Here is a 19,707-nt window from a genome sequence, read left to right as displayed (position 1 = left end):
ATTAATGAATGTGTCTGTGGACAAGTCCTCCAACATTTCAATATGAATGGCTCTAGAGCAGAAGCAGGTAAGGAGCAATCCATACCTTTTTTCTTGTTTTCTCCCTTGTTTTGTCCAAAAGGGGCCGAAACAGTCCATCCCACAATAAGTGAAGGGTGGGGTGGGTTCTGTTCTTTCAACAGGCAGGTCACTCATCCTTTGGCTTTCAGCTGGTCTTCTCAACCTTCGACATGTCACACAGTGGCGGATGTGTGTTGCGACTGCTCTGCTGAGTCCACAGATCCAATAGCCATTGGACCTAATTTCATTCATGGTGAAGCCTTTGCCCTGATGTTTTACTGTTTCATGATGGTGGGCGATGATCAGATTAGTCATGTGATGTCCTGGAGGAATGACTGTTGGATGTTTAAAAGAGTTAGGAAAAGGTGAGCGACTGAGCCTACCTCCCACCTTGAGCACACCCTCTGCATCCAGGAAAGCATCGAGGTGATACAGCTTGCTGTGTCTTGGAAGCTGATGTCTCTTTTTTAATAGTTTAATCTCTTCTCCGTACGCTTGGCTTTGTATGTCCTTGATGATAAGTCGTTCTGCACTTTGTCTTTCGCTGACTGTTGAAAGGTCACACGATTTGACCTTTCTAGCACGCCGCAAGAGACGCGCCACTGCCCCGACGGCCCGAGACCAGCATGAAAACTTCTTTAATCTTCCTACAAGATCAACTTGCTCTGAGGTCTTTGTCTGGAATGTCTGAGCCCTTTTAACTTCTGGGTCACCAACAGGTAGCTCCAAAGGCACCTCTGTTGGCACTTCTATTTCTCCTTTCCACAGAAAGCTAGGGCCGGTGAACCAATCAGAAGAGAGCAACTCATCTACTGTTTTCCCTCTTGATGCATAGTCTGCTGGGTTTTCATCAGTTGGTACATAGAACCATTGCTTCGGGTCTGAGCCACGACGGATTTTCTGCACTCGATTTGCTACAAAGGTGTGGAAACGGCGAGCATCATTATTAATGTAGCCTAATACAACCTTTGAGTCTGTCCAAAAGAACTCTTCTACATTACAGTAGCCTAATTCTTCTTTGAGCATATTGCTCACTGTGACTGAGACAGCTGCTGCGGCAAGTTCTAACCTTGGAATAGTTGTGACCTTTAGCGGCGAGACTCGCGCTTTTCCCATTAGAAGAACACAGTGAATGTCTCCTCTTTCATTCTTCAGTCTCAGGTATGTGCATTGGCCGTAGCCCGTGGTGCTGGCATCTGAAAAGTGATGTAATTCAGTTTTCATCACCTTTCCAAAGCCAGGAGGCTGATAGCAGCGAGCTATCTGTATTCCTTCCATCTTAACAAGATCATCTTCCCATTTCTCCCACCGTGGCTTCAACCGCTCTGGAATTGGATCATCCCATCCTGTTCCTTGATGACACATTTCTTGGAGAATTTTCTTTCCCTTGAGGAGGAAGGGAGCTACGAAGCCCAGCGGGTCGTATATGGAGGCGACAGATGACAGGATGCCGCGACGTGTTGCGGGCTGGTTCTTTGGAGAGACTTTGAAAGTGAAACAATCGCTCTCGATGTTCCAATATATCCCCAATGCTCTCTCTAAAGCTGGATCATTGAATCTGAGATCTTTTGTTTTGATGTCCATGGCGTGTTCTGTTGCGGGGATGCTTTGCAAAACGGCAATGTTGTTGGACACAAATTTGTGAAGGCGTAAACCTCTATTTGCACACATTTCGCGTGCCTCCTTTGCTATTTGAATGGCCTTTTCAGCAGACTCTACACTAATGATGCCGTCGTCCACATAAAAGTCTCTGGCAATGAACTGTGACCCTAATGGGTGTGTGTGACTGTGTTCTTTGGCGAGCTGCTTCAATCCATAATTTGCACACCCCGGTGAAGATACAGCTCCAAAAAGATGGACCTTCATCCTGAATTTCTGGGGAGGTGTGCTTAGGTCTCTGTTTTTCCACCATAAGAAGCGTAGATAATCACGGTCATTTTCTGAGACATGGAACTGATGAAACATCTTTTCTATGTCACACATCAGAGCAATGCGATGCTGTCGGAAGCGAATGAGAACACCTGTCAGACTGTTTATCATATCTGGGCCAGGGAGAAGATGTTCATTGAGGCTACTTCCCTTGTACTTTGCAGAACAGTCAAAAACCACTCTCAGCTTTTCAGGTTTTTTGGGGTGATAAACACCATGGTGAGGTATGTACCATTTTTCTCCATAAGTGCCCACATCGCATACCTCCTCGACATCACCTCTCTCAATGATGTCCTTCATGTAGTTCATGTAGTCATTCTTGTAGCTTTCATTTAAAATGAACTTCCTTTTCAGGTGGCTTAATCTTACAGCAGCAAGTTGCTTGTTATCAGGAAGGAAGGGCCTCTCTCTGAAAGGGAGGGGCATTTCGTAATGTCCCTGCTTGTTTGTTTTTATGCTTTCCTTTAATTTGTCAAGAAAAATCAAATCTTCTTGACTGACTGTTTTGTCATCTCCTTGAGTGTCTCTGAAATCAGTCTCGAGCATTCTTATTGCATCCAATGGAGTCACTGCGGGCAGCTCCTTCACAGTTACTCTGTGACAGTGACCGTTTGACAATTGTGCATCAGAGTGAGTTGCTGAACAGCCGACAATACTCCACCCTAAGTCTGTGAGAATAGCAAAGGGTTCGTTATCCTTTCCTGTTATGACACGCCTGGGTATGAGAGCTCCTGGACAATTGTATCCTATGAGTAACCCCACTTCACAGTTAAGAAGAGGCGGCATTTGATCTGCAATTGCTTGGAGATGCTGCCATCCTTTTGCCGTTTCGTGCGTTGGTATGTGTTGTCTGTTTACAGGAATGCAGTCCTTGGTGTATGCAGGAGGCAGTTTGATGTGCACAGTAGAATTGAAACCTCTCACACGCAGACCAGATGTCCGTTCACTTTTAAAGATCATATTTTCACCCATCATCGTAGTGAGTTTCAGTTTAACAGGGAAAGTAGTCAGCTGAAGTTCATTACTTACATCATTTTCAATGAATGTTGTGTCACTTTGTGTATCCAGCAGGGCATACACAAGTTTTTCTCTGGATGGATTATTGTCGCTTGACACCCACACTGGCACTATCATTGAGGTGTTTTCTGACTGACCTTGACTGGTGACATTGAGAGAAACGGCAGACGTTGGTTCCGTTTCCCTGTGTTGCGCTGACATTTCCCTATTTGTCCATTCTTTGATCTCAACTTTTCCGTAGCCATCATCGTGGAGACATGTAGGATGCCGTCCTCTGCATGAGTCACATGTGTGCCGATGTCGGCATTCCTTCGCGCTGTGACCGTGTTTTAGACATCCATAACACAGTCTGTTATCTTTGACATATGCCCTTCTGTATTCCAGTTTTCTTTGCATGAAGTCTGGACATTTGCAAAGCTGATGACTGATATCCTTACAAAGCATACAAGGGGCCTTGACCTTTTCCTTTGTTGTGGTCTGCTTACTGTTTTCAACCACAATTTGTGTGTTAAAGGTGCTGGCTTTGTTTCTTTTGCTTACCCTTGTGCTCCACTTTTCTTGACCAGAACCATCAGGTGGATGGAGAGCGAGGAAAGAGGTGACTGGATTGCAGGCGGTTTCGGCCTCCACAGACATAAACTTGGCAAAGTCCTTGAAGCTAGGGAAATCCTTTCCCTCCGTGAGACGCAATGTTACTTGCCGGTTCCATCGTGAGGCTAGCCACTCTGGCAGTTTCCGCACCAACTTCTGATTTTCCTCACAATCGTTTAGGATGTTTAAACCTTTTACATGGGGTATGGCCTGCAGACAGGCATTTAAGAAATCTGAGAAGTCTCTCAATCCTTCAGCATCCTTTGACTGTATTTTTGACCAGTTGGATAACTTTTCTCTAAAAGCCTTTTGAATGATAAATGGCTGGCCGTACCTCTGATTGAGCTTTTTCCAAGCGTCGCTGTAAGCTTCACTGTCACTACGATAGAATGTCCCTTCTAGGCATTTGTGAGCTGAGCCACCTACATATCTCCTTAGGTAGTGCAGCTTGTCGGTAGTGGGAATGTTCATTCTATCTATAAGTGAAATAAAAGAAGCTTTCCACTCAACAAAGTCAATGGGATTGCCATTAAACACTGGGGGCTCTGGCATTGGAAGTCTGTTAATAGCGATGCTGTCCTGAACAGCTTGTGCTAGGCCGGATATATCAATGGGAGCAGATGGAGTGACAATTGTAGGAGGAGGACAATTTATTGCGACAGGCAGAATGTTCCGAATAGGGTTCTGAAATGACTGAAAGGACTGAGCATCAGATTCCTCTTTCACTTCTCTGTCATATACTTCAAGTCTGGCTTGGGCAGCCTTTAAGTCTTTTTCAGCTTGTAATCGTTCTAATTCTGCTTTGTGTTTTTCTAATTCCCTCCTGTGCTCTTCCTCTAAAACTCGGATCTTTTCCCGTTGACTCTCTTCCTCCGTTAGCATTTTATATTCAGCCTCCTTAGCAGCTACCTCCGCCGCTGCTTCTGCTCGCTTGGCTGCTACACTTGAACGTGTGGAGCGATGACTGCCAGTCAGCGCTGAGGCAGAGGAGCCGTAAATGGACCGGGCATAGTCAGGCTCGAGTAGCTCGTGCAAGCGCTGTCCTTCATATTCTGCATCATATTCTCCATTTACGCCAGTTAGCCTCTCGTTCAGGATTTTAATAATGTCACCTGTTACTGCAGCACAAGCATCAACTTTGCGCCTTAGCTCAGTGTCGGGCGGGCCGCACCCTCTCAATTCTTCATACACTTTCATGATTTCGATTTTCCTTATTTCCAGATTGTCTGCGAGACATGCCAATCGACTTTCTGTTAGTTCAGATTTTAGTTCTTGCCGTGTTTGTCGAGCTTGGGCTTTCCACTGTTCATAAAGGCTATCAAGTCTTTTAGCACGTTTGCTCTGCTCTTGTTTACGATAAGCTAGCATCTTTTCCGTGGGAGCTCGCGCGCGTTCCAAACGTCTAACGTTAGCTAAATCTGTAGCATTTTCATCGTCATCGTTCAACAGTTCAGCAAGCATTTCCTTTTTGTTAAGCAAAGACTCTTTTAGTTCTTGTCTAACAGCACCTTGTTCGGTTTCCCTTTCTATCATTTCCTTGTATTCCTGAATTACCTTTTGAAGGATTTCGATCTGTTGCTCTTTATCCTTGCTGCGCCGAGTAGTCTCGTTTCCCTCCATTTTGCTAGCCTTACTCCTCTTCTTGCTCTTTCCTACCACGTCGCCGTCTTCTTTTCACCGCTGCCCTTCTCCATTCTTCCGTACGAGCGTTCTTTTATATCCGTGAAAAATGTCCTTAAAGTCCGTTATAGTCCGTTGATGCAGCAGGTTAGCTGGCGAGGTAAAGCTCTTACTGTAACGGATCCCGCATATAAAGAGACATGGCACTTACTGCTGGTGAAATTACTCCTTTATTTTCTTCCTTTCCATGCAATACCATCCTTGAACGTCAGCGTAAAAACACCACCGTAAGAGCTTTTTGCCATTATTGTTACGGGTCCATTAAACGAATAGTTTTGAATAAAATTCACATTTGTCAGTAACAAGTTCCGTTAAGCTCACATTCAAAACGCAGAAACATCCTCTTTTTACCCTTTCAAAATAAAGGTACAATTCCCTTTTACCAGAAGATCTGCAGAGTTACTTACATGGAGTATAACAAAAATTGATAAATTGAAAATGACATTTTCTCAAACTCACATTTTTTCCTGTTTGTGAGAAATTGTTAGTGTTGGGAAAGTTGTGGAATTGAGTTTTTTTTTGCTGCGGTTGAGGTGAACTGAGGTTCTCCCCGAACTGCCCAGAACTTTAGAAACAACTTAAGAAACTATTTATTTTTATTTTACTCGATCTGTCCACATCTCAGAACAGCTATGCCTTTTTCTACTGGAGCCGTCCAGGAGCCCCGTACACCGGCGGCCCCTCGTCTACCCTGGGACCCCTGTGGCGTACTGGTCCGGGCCCCCGCTAAGCCTCAGCGCCGGGCCAAATCAACCACTCGTTTCTGTTTAACCTTTTGCATAAATGTGACACAGAGGAGCTGGAATTGATGCTGGCAGGTAGTTTGTGCCTGTGTAGAACGCACTTCTACTCTGTGTGTGTGTGTGTGTGTGTGTTGTGACTATATCACTGTGTTGTGCTCCAGTCCTCCATCCCTCACTCTCTAATGCAATGAGTTCCCCGGCCCATCAGTCTGCGGCCAGAGAGACTGCAATGCTGCATCAGGCTTATCGTTATTCTCTCTGCTCGCTGTCCCTGCTCAGCTTGCTAACAACGTTTGTGTGTGTGTGTGTGTGTGTGTGTGTGTGTGTATGTGCGTGTGTTTGTCCGAATAAAAGAGCACTCATAAATTCTCTTTTTTTCATTACCTGACGTCTGAATAAGCAATTGCATTGTTGATTTATACATGCTATCAATCCACGTGCCGATAGCTCCGGCGTGGGTGAAAGCAGGAGAGAACAAACGCAGACAAACACAATGGCAGGTTTTTTTTTTATTACAAAATAATGTTACGCACTTCCAACGAAAAAAAGTCCCTCCTCCATCTCCGAAAAACCACGTCGTGTTCTGGAATCCGGCAGCGCAGGCAGACAGTAACCCGTCCGTTCCCGCGTCAGTACACGCACTATTTGCAGATTGGCCGGAAACATAATAAACCCCCCCCCGCCCCCCCCTCTCTCCAAAAGATATTTTGATGGTGTGGAGTTTGCAAAATGTGAAGGAAAAAGAAAAAAGGCCAACAGGCCAACAGGCGCGGCCCTCGACCGGATGGGCAGGAAGTTGAGCGACGGCATAACCGGCCGACGTCGAGCAAAGACCACTGCGGTAGAAGACAGATGGCTGCAACTGTAAATGAAAGATTGCTTTTCATTTTGATCGTTTCGGTGGGAGTTTCATACGCACCGTGTCTGTCACCGTGTAGGCACATTGGTGTGGGCTCGCTAACTGGCACAATGGAAGTTTTGCTCGACGTCCCGTTTCCAAGCCGACGGCCGGCACGTCGAGCAGATCTGACAGGAATTCAATTACGAGACACGTCGCCCGTCGCGAGTGGATGTCGGTCTTCCTCCGGAGCGGCAGAAGCACGGAAGCACATCCTTATTTCGCCTTCCTTTTTAAAAAAAAAACATCAATTTCTGTGGTTTGTTGAAATAGTTTTGAGCAGTTTTGTCTTTTTAAGAAGTCTTTCCCTCACAACACGTTTAGACTGCTGCCCCGAGCTGCTGGAGTGTGTGTTGCGAAGGGTCGAGGGGGGGAAAGTAGAAGAAACCCCGCGGTTGGTGTTGGTATTTGTTTGTGTTCGCCGACCACGTGGATGTGAAGCGTGGGCTCGCCATGGCGGCAGCCGACCGGAGGGTCAAGCTGAGATCTCGGGCAATCAACACGGGGGAAATAACGAAACCGCATCGCGTTTATCCTACCGCCGATCTGCAGACCGGATCAGGGGTTTTAATCCTTGCTGTGTGATGGGGAGCGAGCCGGAGCTTCTTTTTTTTTCTTCTCACACAACGGGAAAACATTGTGGGTTCAGCAGAGTGTCAGCAATCAAGCTGATGACCCCCATCAAAGTCCCACAATAATCCGTTGTTGACACGTGCAAGTGATTCAGATACTTGTGTCCTTTCCCACCACGTTGTAACGTAATAATGTGAAGCAAATCCAAGGTTTTTCATTTTGCGAGGCTCAACGTGTGGCGTTTTCGCCTCTTGGAATCACACTCTGAGGTGAGCTCAGGTCACACGTTTGATTGCATTTGCCCCAATGACACAGATTGCAGATGCTCCCTGACGGCTATTCAGGGATCAGTCATCAGCCCCAAAAAGTGTCACTCTTAATCTTTCCCGCCGGTCTTGATGAGACTTAAATCCTACGCTCTTTAAAATACCGTCAACAGCAGCTCCGAATTGGAAGAAACCAGGGATTAAATTCCACGGCAACCTTTGCCTGACTTCGGACAGGAGAGCGTAATCCATCGGGGAACCACATTGTCACATTCTTTATCTCTCTTATTTGGAGAATTCATTTGCGATAGCAGCAATCCGCTAAAGCTCCGCCCGGCCGTTGGCTTGGACACAGTAGATCTTTTTTCATGAGCATATTCACAACCGTTTCCTGCCGCGAGCAAGAACAACAACTTGTGTCTAATGTGATATGGTGAGCTGAAAACCATACACGTCGGCAAATTTTAAATTTTTTGTATTTGACCAATTACAAATATCTTTAATCGAAGTCCACACAAGTTCTCGTAGGGTGTTAAACACTGGACGTTCACCCAGGAGACCAGTGTTTGTGTCCCGCGTGCTAACAGCTAGTCAGCTAGCCATTTGGGCGCAAACAAAGCCAGAACCGGGTCAGAACCAGTAGCATAATATTGATATATATATATATTTTGGTAATGGCATATAGCCCCACTATCAGTATTCTATCATTGCCATCTTGTAATTTAGCCGACTGGGTTCTGGCTCCATTTAAGGTTCTTACAGTGTCAGAGTCAAATATTAGTACAAGAAAGTCAAACGGTTCATCCGACATGGACCATCGCATTGAATAGTAACCGTGTACTCCTGAAATCATCCAATAGATGCTGCTAAACAATTCATCCCTCACATGTTTAGCCACACACACCTGTCTCATTATACATGTGTCATATCTGTTATTATACTTGATATGATACATACACAACGGGACCACGAAAACTGATTGTAACAGTGTGAAAGTCAGTTTTAAGACTTCAGCGGAGCGGTTTTACATTGCGAACATGCTTCCGTCATTGAAGTGCAGCAGCTCGGCGGATCTCTCGACTCGTGTTACATCATTCAATAGTCAAATCTGATTGGTCCTCCCTTTCCAGTAACACTACACACAGCTGCCGAGATGTGACTATTAGTGGATGTGTCTGGAGGGAGAGCTGTGGAGAGCGTGGACACCATGTCAACAACAGAATGTAAAAGGAGTAAAGGTGAATTTAATTATAACAGCACTTCAGGGTAGCAGCTGACTGCTCCTCCACCTTATCCGAGCCTAATGAGGGGTTTCATTTACAAGGGATCATTTGATTAAATCCCCCTCACTCTGACACGGCTCGGCCCGGCGCACAGACAACAGCAGAAGCTCTGTTTTGTTAAGAATATATCTGTGAGAAATTCATTGCCTTGAATATGCAGCAGATGTGCAGGACTCATAAATGCTAAGTCACGTGTTCGTGAGACGTGCTCTTTGAGCCTTGAATTGCCTCAACCGGCCAAAACCTGTTTAAGGTTAACTAAACCCAAAAGAGGTCATTTGGATAATATGTGTAAAATAAATGTCCAAATCGACCAATACACTTTTTTTGGGACAGATTATTTTGATATAGTTCAATGCAGTATATTACATCAGATTTTTAATTTATAAACACCTATGATGAAAGATCTATGACACAAGCAAGCTAAACCACAGCCAGTTATTACTTGCAATAGTTAGAGGCTGCCGCTGAGAACAAATAAACACAGTAAACTAGCTTTGTGTTTGCCAACCGTGTAACTATGACTAAAATTTCAACAGATCTGCATGAAAACGTGGTCGGCATACGTAAATAAATCAGAGATCTCCTGGAGTGTGAGCCAGAGTTTTGAGCTGATGACACCCTAAAATTAGTCCACAATCACCCTGGATATGCGGAAGTGCTTAAAATACTATTTTCATAAGCTATTATAATGTCAGTAATGGCTCGTGTCTGAAGGTTTTTACCAGCCAAATGGTGCCAGAAGGCTAAATGTGTCGTGTTTTTGTCTTTTGCATGAGACGCTGAGGCGAAACGTCTCGACTTCTTCAAAATCTTTTAACCGCTGCATCTCAAGCAAATTCAGCCAGTTGGCTCCGGAAACTTGTAGAGGTTTGAATGATTAAAATGATGATTAAAAAAACACAGCGACTCGCTAAGCTCGCTTTTTTCCCCTACGCTTGGCAAGGCTACGAACAGGCTTTAACACAAACCCTTTGAATTCTGGTGGGTGATTTTTGCTTAACCATTGCACATGTTCGCCCATGTCTACGATCCCAGAATAACTGTCCGCTCTAATGTGTTGAGTTGCCTCCAGCGCGGCATGTCGCACGACGCCGATGATGTCTTGCGTTGGACGGCTCGGACGGCCTTTGAGAACTGTTGGCTGCCACTCATTCGGCAATTCCAGCTCATTATGAAATAACCATTTTGAAGTGCATTTTATATCCAGGGTTGAGCATCATCTTCTTTTTGGTTTTAAAAGGGGTTAAAAACTAAAATAATAGTACATCCCGATGTGGTTTTGAATGGTGTAATCGCAGGTCTGGTTTCACACGCGGTTTCTATTTATCTGTCTCACATTTAGCACATGGAGGCTCCACACAGCAGACGCCGGCTGTCATCACGCGGGGAAAACAGAACCGGTGGACCGGCGTTAACTTGTCAGTCTCCTCACATTCTTCCGTCCGGCTGCTGTGAGCTGATAACGAATGATATAATAAGCATAATACATCATCCAAATAGAAGATCTCCTTTCACAACACTTTGCAGCTCCCCTTCATGGTTTTTTTTAGAAGTGCGGGGGCCCAGTCGGGCATAAACAGAATCCTAAAGGAGGAAAACCACAGAGATGTGCTGCTGCAGATAAACACAACAGACGGACCATCAGGAAGCGAAGCAGCTTTGAGTGGCCGGGGGGGAGGTTTTATTCTTTCACAAAAAGAAAAGAGCGAGAAAGAAAGAAAGTAGTTTCCCCATTCGGAGTGAAGTGGTGCTTGTTGTGAGCCGTTGGACATCCACTTAACTGCAGCGAGCAGCGTCATAAAATAAACGCCTGCAATCCAAAACAACGCCACGAAAGGGATGAGCAATGCAGATAAGTAAGCTAATTGCTGCGGGGTTTATCATGAAAAGACAGTTGTGTTGTTGCTCTACAGGAAGTTCAATGACTCTGTCTGTCAGTCTTTTCTATCCATTATTAAAATGTTGTTATTTTTAATTTGGCCCCGGAGTTGTTTGTGCGCACTCCAAACACACATTATCCTCCGCAGATAAGCATGGATTATTGCCAGCTAATCTAATCAATAGTAATTAGAGCAGAATTAATGATTCCGAATGCTGATTATCTTCCATCATTCCCAGCGTGTGGCTTTATATCTCTTTTAAAACCGAGCAGTCGTTTCATCTTCAGAGTGAATCATCGCGCCGGAGCTCTAAGGCGACTTCATCGAGAGCCCAGGCGAGTTTTCTCAAATTGAAGCTCCAGCGGTTCGAAATTGAATTCTCTTCCCTTCTCCTTCGCCGAATTCCTTCTTGAATGTCCAACTAAATGTCCAGTTGAGCTGACCTTTTCCTGCCGATGACTCACGGGCCTCTCAGGGAGCTCCTGTCGCGGTGAGTCAGCAGACAATCACCGCTGATCGCTCCAAATACCACGTGCTGTCAGCAGACGCTTCACTGGGGTTCCAGGGGAAGATGGGAAGGTTGTTTCTTTCTTAGCTTTGGGGTGGCAGACTGTTGTTGCTGTGTTTTGGGTGTGAATCTACCTGTAAAGCATGAATCTGCCTTCACATGACGATCTCCAGATTGAGCTACTCAGCAGCATCTGGGATGATGGGTTATTTTTGTAAATTAAAGATGGTAACATCTTCCACTACTTAATACTCACAAATGTAGTGCCACACAATCATTGAACACCAAAAAGGAAAATGTCAATGTAAAAAAAGAATCTCTTTTCCAGTTCCTTGACATGGATACGTCCAATAACACAAGATCATGTGAGTTACCACAGTAATTGAATCTAGCGAGCTGTAAAGGCTCACTGTACATAGTTAGGGCTCATTTGTATGCGGGTGTTGTCTACATGTGAGCTTGTGTATGCAGTGTGTGCGCTAATGTGCAAGATGAATGCGATGGCATGCGCAGCGCCGGCTGCGTCTTATTGCGGTGAACTGGGGGCGCTGGACGTCCCGGTGTCACCAACCAGTGGTTCACAAAGTGTTGTCGGTAGTTGGGTCGAAGTCGATTCGCCGAAAGGTCAAACTCATCGTTGCTTTAATATGAAAGATAGAAAGATGACCTTCGGGACTCCGCTTCACAGATGCACATGTGGCTCATAGAAGGAGAGGGTGTGTTTTCAAAGAAAATCCCGTCTGTCTCCGGAGTAAAGAATTGCGTTATTGAGTTTCTGAACAACTATCTTGGGAATTAAAGGCTTTCATGAAATTGAAAAAAAAACTTTTATTGATTGCCTGAGGGAAATGCTTAAAGGCCCCTCGCTGGCTTCTTTGAACTTTTATCCGCCAGAATCTTCCAGTTGAGCTTCTTTCCGTCTCGGCTCATCCTCGTCGTCACTTGCACTTCTCAGGCGGCGTTTGTCGCAGCTCCTGCTGGAACATAGCGGCTCTCCTCCTGCAGTTTTCTGCTCTTCTTACTTGCCACTCATTTCACACCTGTCTACATGCAGCTCGTACTGACGTCACAGTTGTTGTTTTTTGTCCTTCGGGGACACGCAACGCCATACGTGAGACAATTAGTTGTCAATGTTTACCTTAGTTTTAATTATTCTGTTGTGGCACCTTCTCTTCTACTTGCTGTTCTGTCTCGGCCCATTTGTTTGTTCTCTTCTCTCACATGTGTACGCGGCTTTTGACTATATTTATCTGTCAAAATTCCATTTTTCTTTTTGGCAAAATATCCTTTAATTTTATTTTCGCCGAGAGCTTAGACAACGTGGAAATCAAAAATTCTAACGGAAGAAAATCCCACCTCAGGAAGTGTGTGATTCAATACACAGTTCATCACAATAATGACAACATACCATTCATCGGGTAGAAGAAAAACAAAAAACAGCACAAAAACAAAGGGCTCGTAGAGGGCGTGACTCACTTGACATTTAACGTTTCTCATCCCCGTACGTGACTGCATCTGCTCTCCTGGCTGTGAGATCACGTCCGTGTGAGTAGCTGCTCTATGGATTAAATGCCAGGCTCCAAGAGGCGGAGGAGCGATGTCATCCAGTGACTTTCTGCAGGTTTGCGTCTCCACTGCTGAAGTGCCTGTTTGGCCCTGTAGTTAATGATTGTAACCCGAGAGCCTAAAGCTGCATCCCAGCAGCGTGGCATCGCACACCGTGTGGTCGCCGCGAGACTAAAGAGCACTTTGTGACCCTTTTATTGACCGAACAAAGACGTATGATTTTCGAGAAACGTGCAGAATAGTAACACAATGGAACCTCTGCGTTGAGCTGGAGCGACATTCGGAGCCGAGTATAAATTGATCCCACAAAAAACGCGGTTCAACCCAGCTGAGCTGAGATCGGCATTTCCATTTGCTGGGGATCTCTGACTTATACTTTGTCTAAATGTGTGAAGGTGTTGACGTCAGCTTTACATGAAACCATGTGTGCATGTTCACTACGCCCTCCCTAAGGATTTGGAGCATATGGACTTTCCCATGCCGGGTTCTTTTCACAGCCGTACATATTTCATATAGGAGCACATGGTTGTCATCAGAGGAGGCCGGTGCTGGAGGCTGTGTCCTGTAGGCTGTACCTCTGCCCTCCCCTCCTTGGACGAGGTGAAAGGGGGAGGAGGGAGACAACAAGGCACCTCAGCTGCTGAAGTTACTCTAGTATATTATCTTAAAAGGCCACTACTCTTTTAACATGACGAAGAAACCGTGAACGCGTAAGCAGGTGGTTGGGAAATCAATTTTGAGTTGTGTTGACTCTCAAAACATTGATGTCTCGTGAACATGAATGTCGATACAGTAACGTTAGGCTTTGGTTTCATAACGAAATCCATAGCATGTCTTCAGCAGAAACAAGACATCCCTGGCCTTTTAGTTGAAACTTTTCAATGGATCTTTCTGTTTTCCTGTCAAGCACCGTCCTGGAGCCATGCAGAATAATAATAGCAAACGCCGGCATGCTGTAAGACAAAAAGTCCACGGGAAGAGGGAATATGGACGGATTTAAACCCCAGTCCTTCTTGCAAATCATTTCATCCATTTGAAGACCACATTTTAAAGCCAAGCCCGTTTTTTTCAGCAGAAACAGAAACCGAAGACTGATAGAGTACCAAAATAATTTGATATGCTATAATTGAATGCACATTCTCTCTCTCTCTCTCTCTCTCTCTCTCTTTAGCGGTTTCTTCTCCTGCCTCCTCATGGCCGGTTGTTGCAGCATCGCCATGGTTGATGTGGCTGATCTTCCTAATGCACCCTCCCCTGCAGAGGTCATAAATTAGTCTGAAATACGGAGCGCGCCGCCTCTGCCAACCTCATCCGCAAAGTGAGAGAAGCGAAGCAGAAAGACGACCCGTGATGCTGCGTCAGGCTCTTCTCAATACAGAAATCTGGGGCGTCTGCAGCGTCGGCCCTGCAGCTCAGAAACGAGATATGACATCGTGTCATGTCGCAGCCCTCGTTTTGCTCCACAGCTAAGACGGCATCCAGCCCCGACTGACGATAATATTGACTGATTGACTGGCCTTTATAAACCGGGCAGTAATTAGAATTTCTAATGAAATGTACCGGATTCCCGTTATTATGGAGAGAGAAAGATAACAGCCTGTTTTTGTCTGAGGCGATTTTTCTTGGCTTTGCGCCGCTTAAAGCGGGAGTGACTCTTTAAAAGTGGAGAGTGGAAAAAAAGATATAACATGTAGCAGAGACGGCTTTTTCTAATTTGCGATTGTAATTCCATTTCCATAACCTTTTGGGACCATTATGGAAATACATTTTAAAAAATAGGCTTTCCAGAGAAAATACTAATTTCTTTTATCCACATCTTTTTACTGTGTACCCTAAAAGTTGCAATTGTAAGTTAAATATTCACTTCTGTAGATAATAATCTCAATAATAATAATCTCAACCATTGTGGCTTTGTTTTGCACTTGTGGTGCAAGCTGTACGCTCAAATTATTTCTTTCATCGCAACGATTAACAGGAAACTAAATGGATTCTGCCCACTGCCGTCAAACTCCACCGTTTAACAAAAACCAAACATCAATAGCGTGAATATTTAATTAAGAAACCAGAGCAAACATGTGTCCTTGGGTGGATTACGGCGTATTGGAGTATTACCTCGGGTCCGACCGCGGCTAGACTTCTGGAGACGGAACAGAGTTGATATTTGTTTCGCTCTGAGAAAGAAAGAGACAACCTCGGCTGCTCGAGCGTCCTCGTGGTTTTCCTTGTACAAACCCAACTGATTAGCTTTCCTTTCATGTGGCTGAACAACGATCAATCTTGATGATACTGGAAATTAAACAAAATCTGTCTGGTTGATTGGCGGCAATGAACAAGAAGAAACATGTGCTCCCCTTACTTGACTTTATTTTATGTTGTTGCAGAGCAAAAGTTGATAATACAGAGAGAACGGTCGGAGGGGAGACATTTAGTATCCAGTGTTTTAAGATAAGATTAACCGACCAGTGATTGTCGTTTTAATGCTGATTGCAGCTCAGACTCCAGCTGGAGGGAAGGGAGGCGCTGGAGAACCAGGACTGTCGGACCACGTCCCCGTGAAATGAGATGTTTCACAAAGGGACTCTGGTTCTCAGTAACGCTTGTTCCAAAGGAACCTGCACTAACTTAAGGCTTTAAGTGACGGATCACTGTAGTTCTCTGGAAGACACCGGCGCACAGAGACGCAGCAGAGTTTCTCTTCCTGTCTCACTTTGACAAGCAAACATTTAACATTCACAGTGTTTAATCAATCAGTAGGCCGGTTACAAGATCAGATCAGTAATCAGCGTCTTCCTCTGCTCCTGCTTCCTGGCTCATTACGGTGATCACGGTGCACATCGACAGGTGAGGCGGATCCACCTCAAAAACCTCACAAGACGTTATTCTGTTTCGTGTCCTAATTATTCCCAGCACGGGATTATTCGGAATCTTAAGAATGAGCTATAATTACAAAATCTTTTGCGTTAGCAAACTAATAATGAGTTTATATATTCTGGGAGCATCAGCAAACCAATAGAATTGCTACTAAGCAATAAGTCCTTTTTTAGAGTGACAATTGTTGTCGGAGCAGCAGGCGGGCGGGACGCGTTAATCCGACTCATCACGTCCTCTGATTAATCGACGGCGTTCTGTGACATCTCCTTTTTTGAAAAGCTTGCTTCAGCAGTACCTCGGCATCGTGCCGCTGAGCGCTCCCTGTCTGCCGCAGACACACTTAAGATAATGAATAGCTGGAGGAGGCTGACGTTCCCTGTGCTGCAGCCCAGTAACAGGCAACCCTGTCTGCATCCAGCAGGCAAAAAAAGTGGAAATTCCTTCCCGGCAGCATCTGGACAGCGCCAATCAGCACTGAATCCCTTTTTTATTTCAATGAATTCAGATGGTTGAGAATCTCATGTCATGTCAGATTTGAAAAGGCCACCTGAAAGGAAATCAGACGTATTTATTCCCTTTTTTTACCTCTTTGCGCAGTCCTCTTCCGGTGACAGTCGGTGACTCTCCTCAGGAGGGTCAGCTGTATCTGCCCATTGCCAAAAACTGAAATGGGTAAAGGTCAACACGAGACACGCTGGGGGATCTGGAGGACATTTTAGAAGGTGGTGAGGAAACCATTGGCTGTTAATTAATTAATCATATTCATCCACCAAGACATTGTTGGCAGCACCTGTTTGAACCCATTTTGTCTTTTTCTACTGGGTTATATTGTCTATTTTTAGCTATTATCTGTTTAATGTAATCACCCTTTTTTGAACCACGAGAAAGAAATAGTTTCTAATGCTGTTTGTTGAAAATATGTGAAAATGTTCTTGTAGATAGAAAACTTTGCGTGTAACAAGCATGTATTTATACATTCAGCTGTGGCTCCACAAAGCACAGCTGACTGAAAAAAAGACACTTGCTTGCAGCCTTAAACCAGTAAAAAAATCACATGAGATATGGCTTTTATTGTATAATTGGTAAAACCATCTAAATCCTCAAATAGGCCGTGAAATATTTAGTGACAAAATGGTGTTCTGAGGGATATGAAAGGCTCTTTGTTTCAACACCATTTGTTGTTTAAGCGGGCGGGATTATGCTGCTGGATTTTATTTTGTTGTTAGAAGTTGAATGAGTCCAAAACGTAGTACACAGGCCACGTAGTACACAGGCCACGTAGTACACAGGCCATGCAATGACACTGTTAACGCAGAGGGGCTGTTGACTCTTCTCACAGACATGAACATCACGCACACACTCACTCACAGACTGTAGACACATGAACTTGCGAGCAAACACAGACGAGCAGGCGTGTTCTCGCACATAGAGACACATGTGCAGCCTGACGCTACACAAACACGTATACGGGGGTCGTTTGTCGTTCTGCAGCGCCTCCACTCGCTGTATCACACGCACGCACACACGCACACACACACGCAGTCTGAGCGAGGAGGCCAGATGGAATCACAGCGTGGGCTGTTGGCCTTTCACACTCCGGAGACTTGATTTCTCAGTGTTTCTTCTCCTTTCTCCGCCCTATTTTTCTTCTCGTTCCTCATACTTGCCCCAGTTCCTCCGTGCTCTCCCCTCTTTGTCAACGCGTCCTTGCCTCCGTTTCACCATTTTCTTTCCATCTGACCTTTCTGTCGGTGCTCCGATTGCCTTTTTTGCACACCTCGCGTGGCCGAGGTCCACTGTGTTAGGCACATTATTCAAATGACTATGAGGCAAATGTTTTCTGAATACACTTTTTGACTTGAATGGTATAAGGTTAAGAGAAAAAAAATCCCCAAGTTATAGAGAGCTGCAACCAGGAAAAGCAATTTTAGTCTGGCTGCAGTCTCCCTTAATCAAATCAGAGGCAAAAGAAGAGAGGGAGAAAGGCTTAGTCCTCTAACCCAATGGCCGGTCTGTGCCGTAAATATCAATTACAGGTTGAAGGCAATTAGAATAATGTAGCGAAAAACCCTGCAGCCTTTGCCAAAACCTTCTTGGCTTTGGTGTCTGTTGAATAGAAATGGTGGGAGAAGGACGGGTTCTGATTGAAAGAGCTCCGGTGTCCTTAATACGTCTCACAGAGGATAATGCACATTACACCCATCAACCTGCTGAGTGACGGAAATCACCTGCAATGGCCCACGAGCCAAACCTAAAAAGGTAAACTCACAATAAGACAAGGAAGTGTTTCAATTAATTAGTGAAAAACAAGCAAACCCATGTTGTTCAAAATGTCCACTATTTAAAATTTCACATTGTTGCTATATTCATTTTCATAATGTCATATTTAGGTCAGCTTGGCCGCAGTTCATATTCATACTAATACCACTTGAGTGAATCTTTTTTAAACTTTAGTTACAAGGCCACACCCTTTTAGCGAAGCTCAACCATTTATCCAACCATTTGCTACCTTGAGTTAACTATTTGATTAGTTAATCTATTACTTCCAGCTAACTATTCAATTTTTCTCATTTTGCATAAACTCTGATCTTTCCAAATATGCTGTGGCGTCTTTCGGAGGACCATCCAGCACGAGTGCAGGTTTTTAGTAAGCGAGCGGTGAATATATTTGCTGACTAAAGCCGAGCAGTAAAACTTCCTCTTTGATGGTTGGAAATGGCTTCCGTGGAGTTCTGACCACGTGGGTGACGGCGTATCAGGACATAATCCGTGAGGCCCCTTGATGCCAGGCTGCAGATGGCAACTCACCAGGCTCCCGATTCACAGCAAAGCACGCCGAGCGCTCCGGTTCTGTTCTATAGCGTCCCATAAAGCTCAGGGCAAAGTCTGTATCACACACGCACCCTCTCACTCTCTCCACACAGGCCCTGTGTCAAAATGTTGTATAAATATTTTACGTCTGATCAAGGGGAGAGTCAGTCAGCGGGAGATTCCCGAAGGGTCCAAAGTACCAGTTCCTGCTGTCAATGCAATCCATTTTCTGGCCAGACGCCACGCATTCCCACCAGTCAGAGCGGGATCGACTACCACACACACACAGGGTCACTTTTGTTATCAATACAACCATTCAATCATCAGCACAGTGGTAGTGCTCTGTTGAGTATAATTCAAAACCCATGCTAGACAGGAAAAGGTCTACACTAGATAAAGCTCAGCTGCTCCTGAGAGCTTTGTTTTCTCTTTAGAATAAATTCTCACAGAACTGCACCAACATTCCTCGCCAACAGGTTAATCGACCGGCTCTACATCACAGTTCTTGCAATTTTCTAGGTTGCAGCAGCCTCAACGGGAAAATAACACACAAATCCGCCTCGCCCCACTGTGAGCTGTAATGTTATTTCATCCAACTGAGACCAAATAAAGCGCACTATATATGACCGCATACCGATAATGATTCAGTCCTGCAGCCCAAAGCTCTGGTTTTACATGTATGTCAGTGCTGCTTGTTCATTCAGTCCCACCGAAGGCAGGAATGTAAACTGCGTGACGGTTTGACCCTAAATAAACACGGGGACCTATTAGCCCCTCCAGCTTTTTCCCATAACTGCCGCGCGGCCCCGTGAGGAGGTTTTTAAGGATGGACAGAGACACATGGTTACTGTCAAGCTGACAATGGAGTATATGCTAGTGCAGGCATGTGAGGGCGCGACTTTAGTAAACATACATGTGTAAACATACATGTGTAAACATGTGTCGTTGGTGTGATTGATGTGCCTGTGTGTGTCAGAGGGGGATGTTGTGCTACTTTCATGAAGGCTAATGTTTCATGCCCGTGGTCC

The sequence above is a fragment of the Gasterosteus aculeatus genome, chromosome 21, assembly GCF_964276395.1.
Source record: "Gasterosteus aculeatus chromosome 21, fGasAcu3.hap1.1, whole genome shotgun sequence".
Lineage (NCBI taxonomy): Eukaryota > Metazoa > Chordata > Actinopteri > Perciformes > Gasterosteidae > Gasterosteus > Gasterosteus aculeatus.
The sequence above is the reverse complement of the archived record's forward strand: the minus strand, read 5'-3'. Positions refer to the sequence as shown.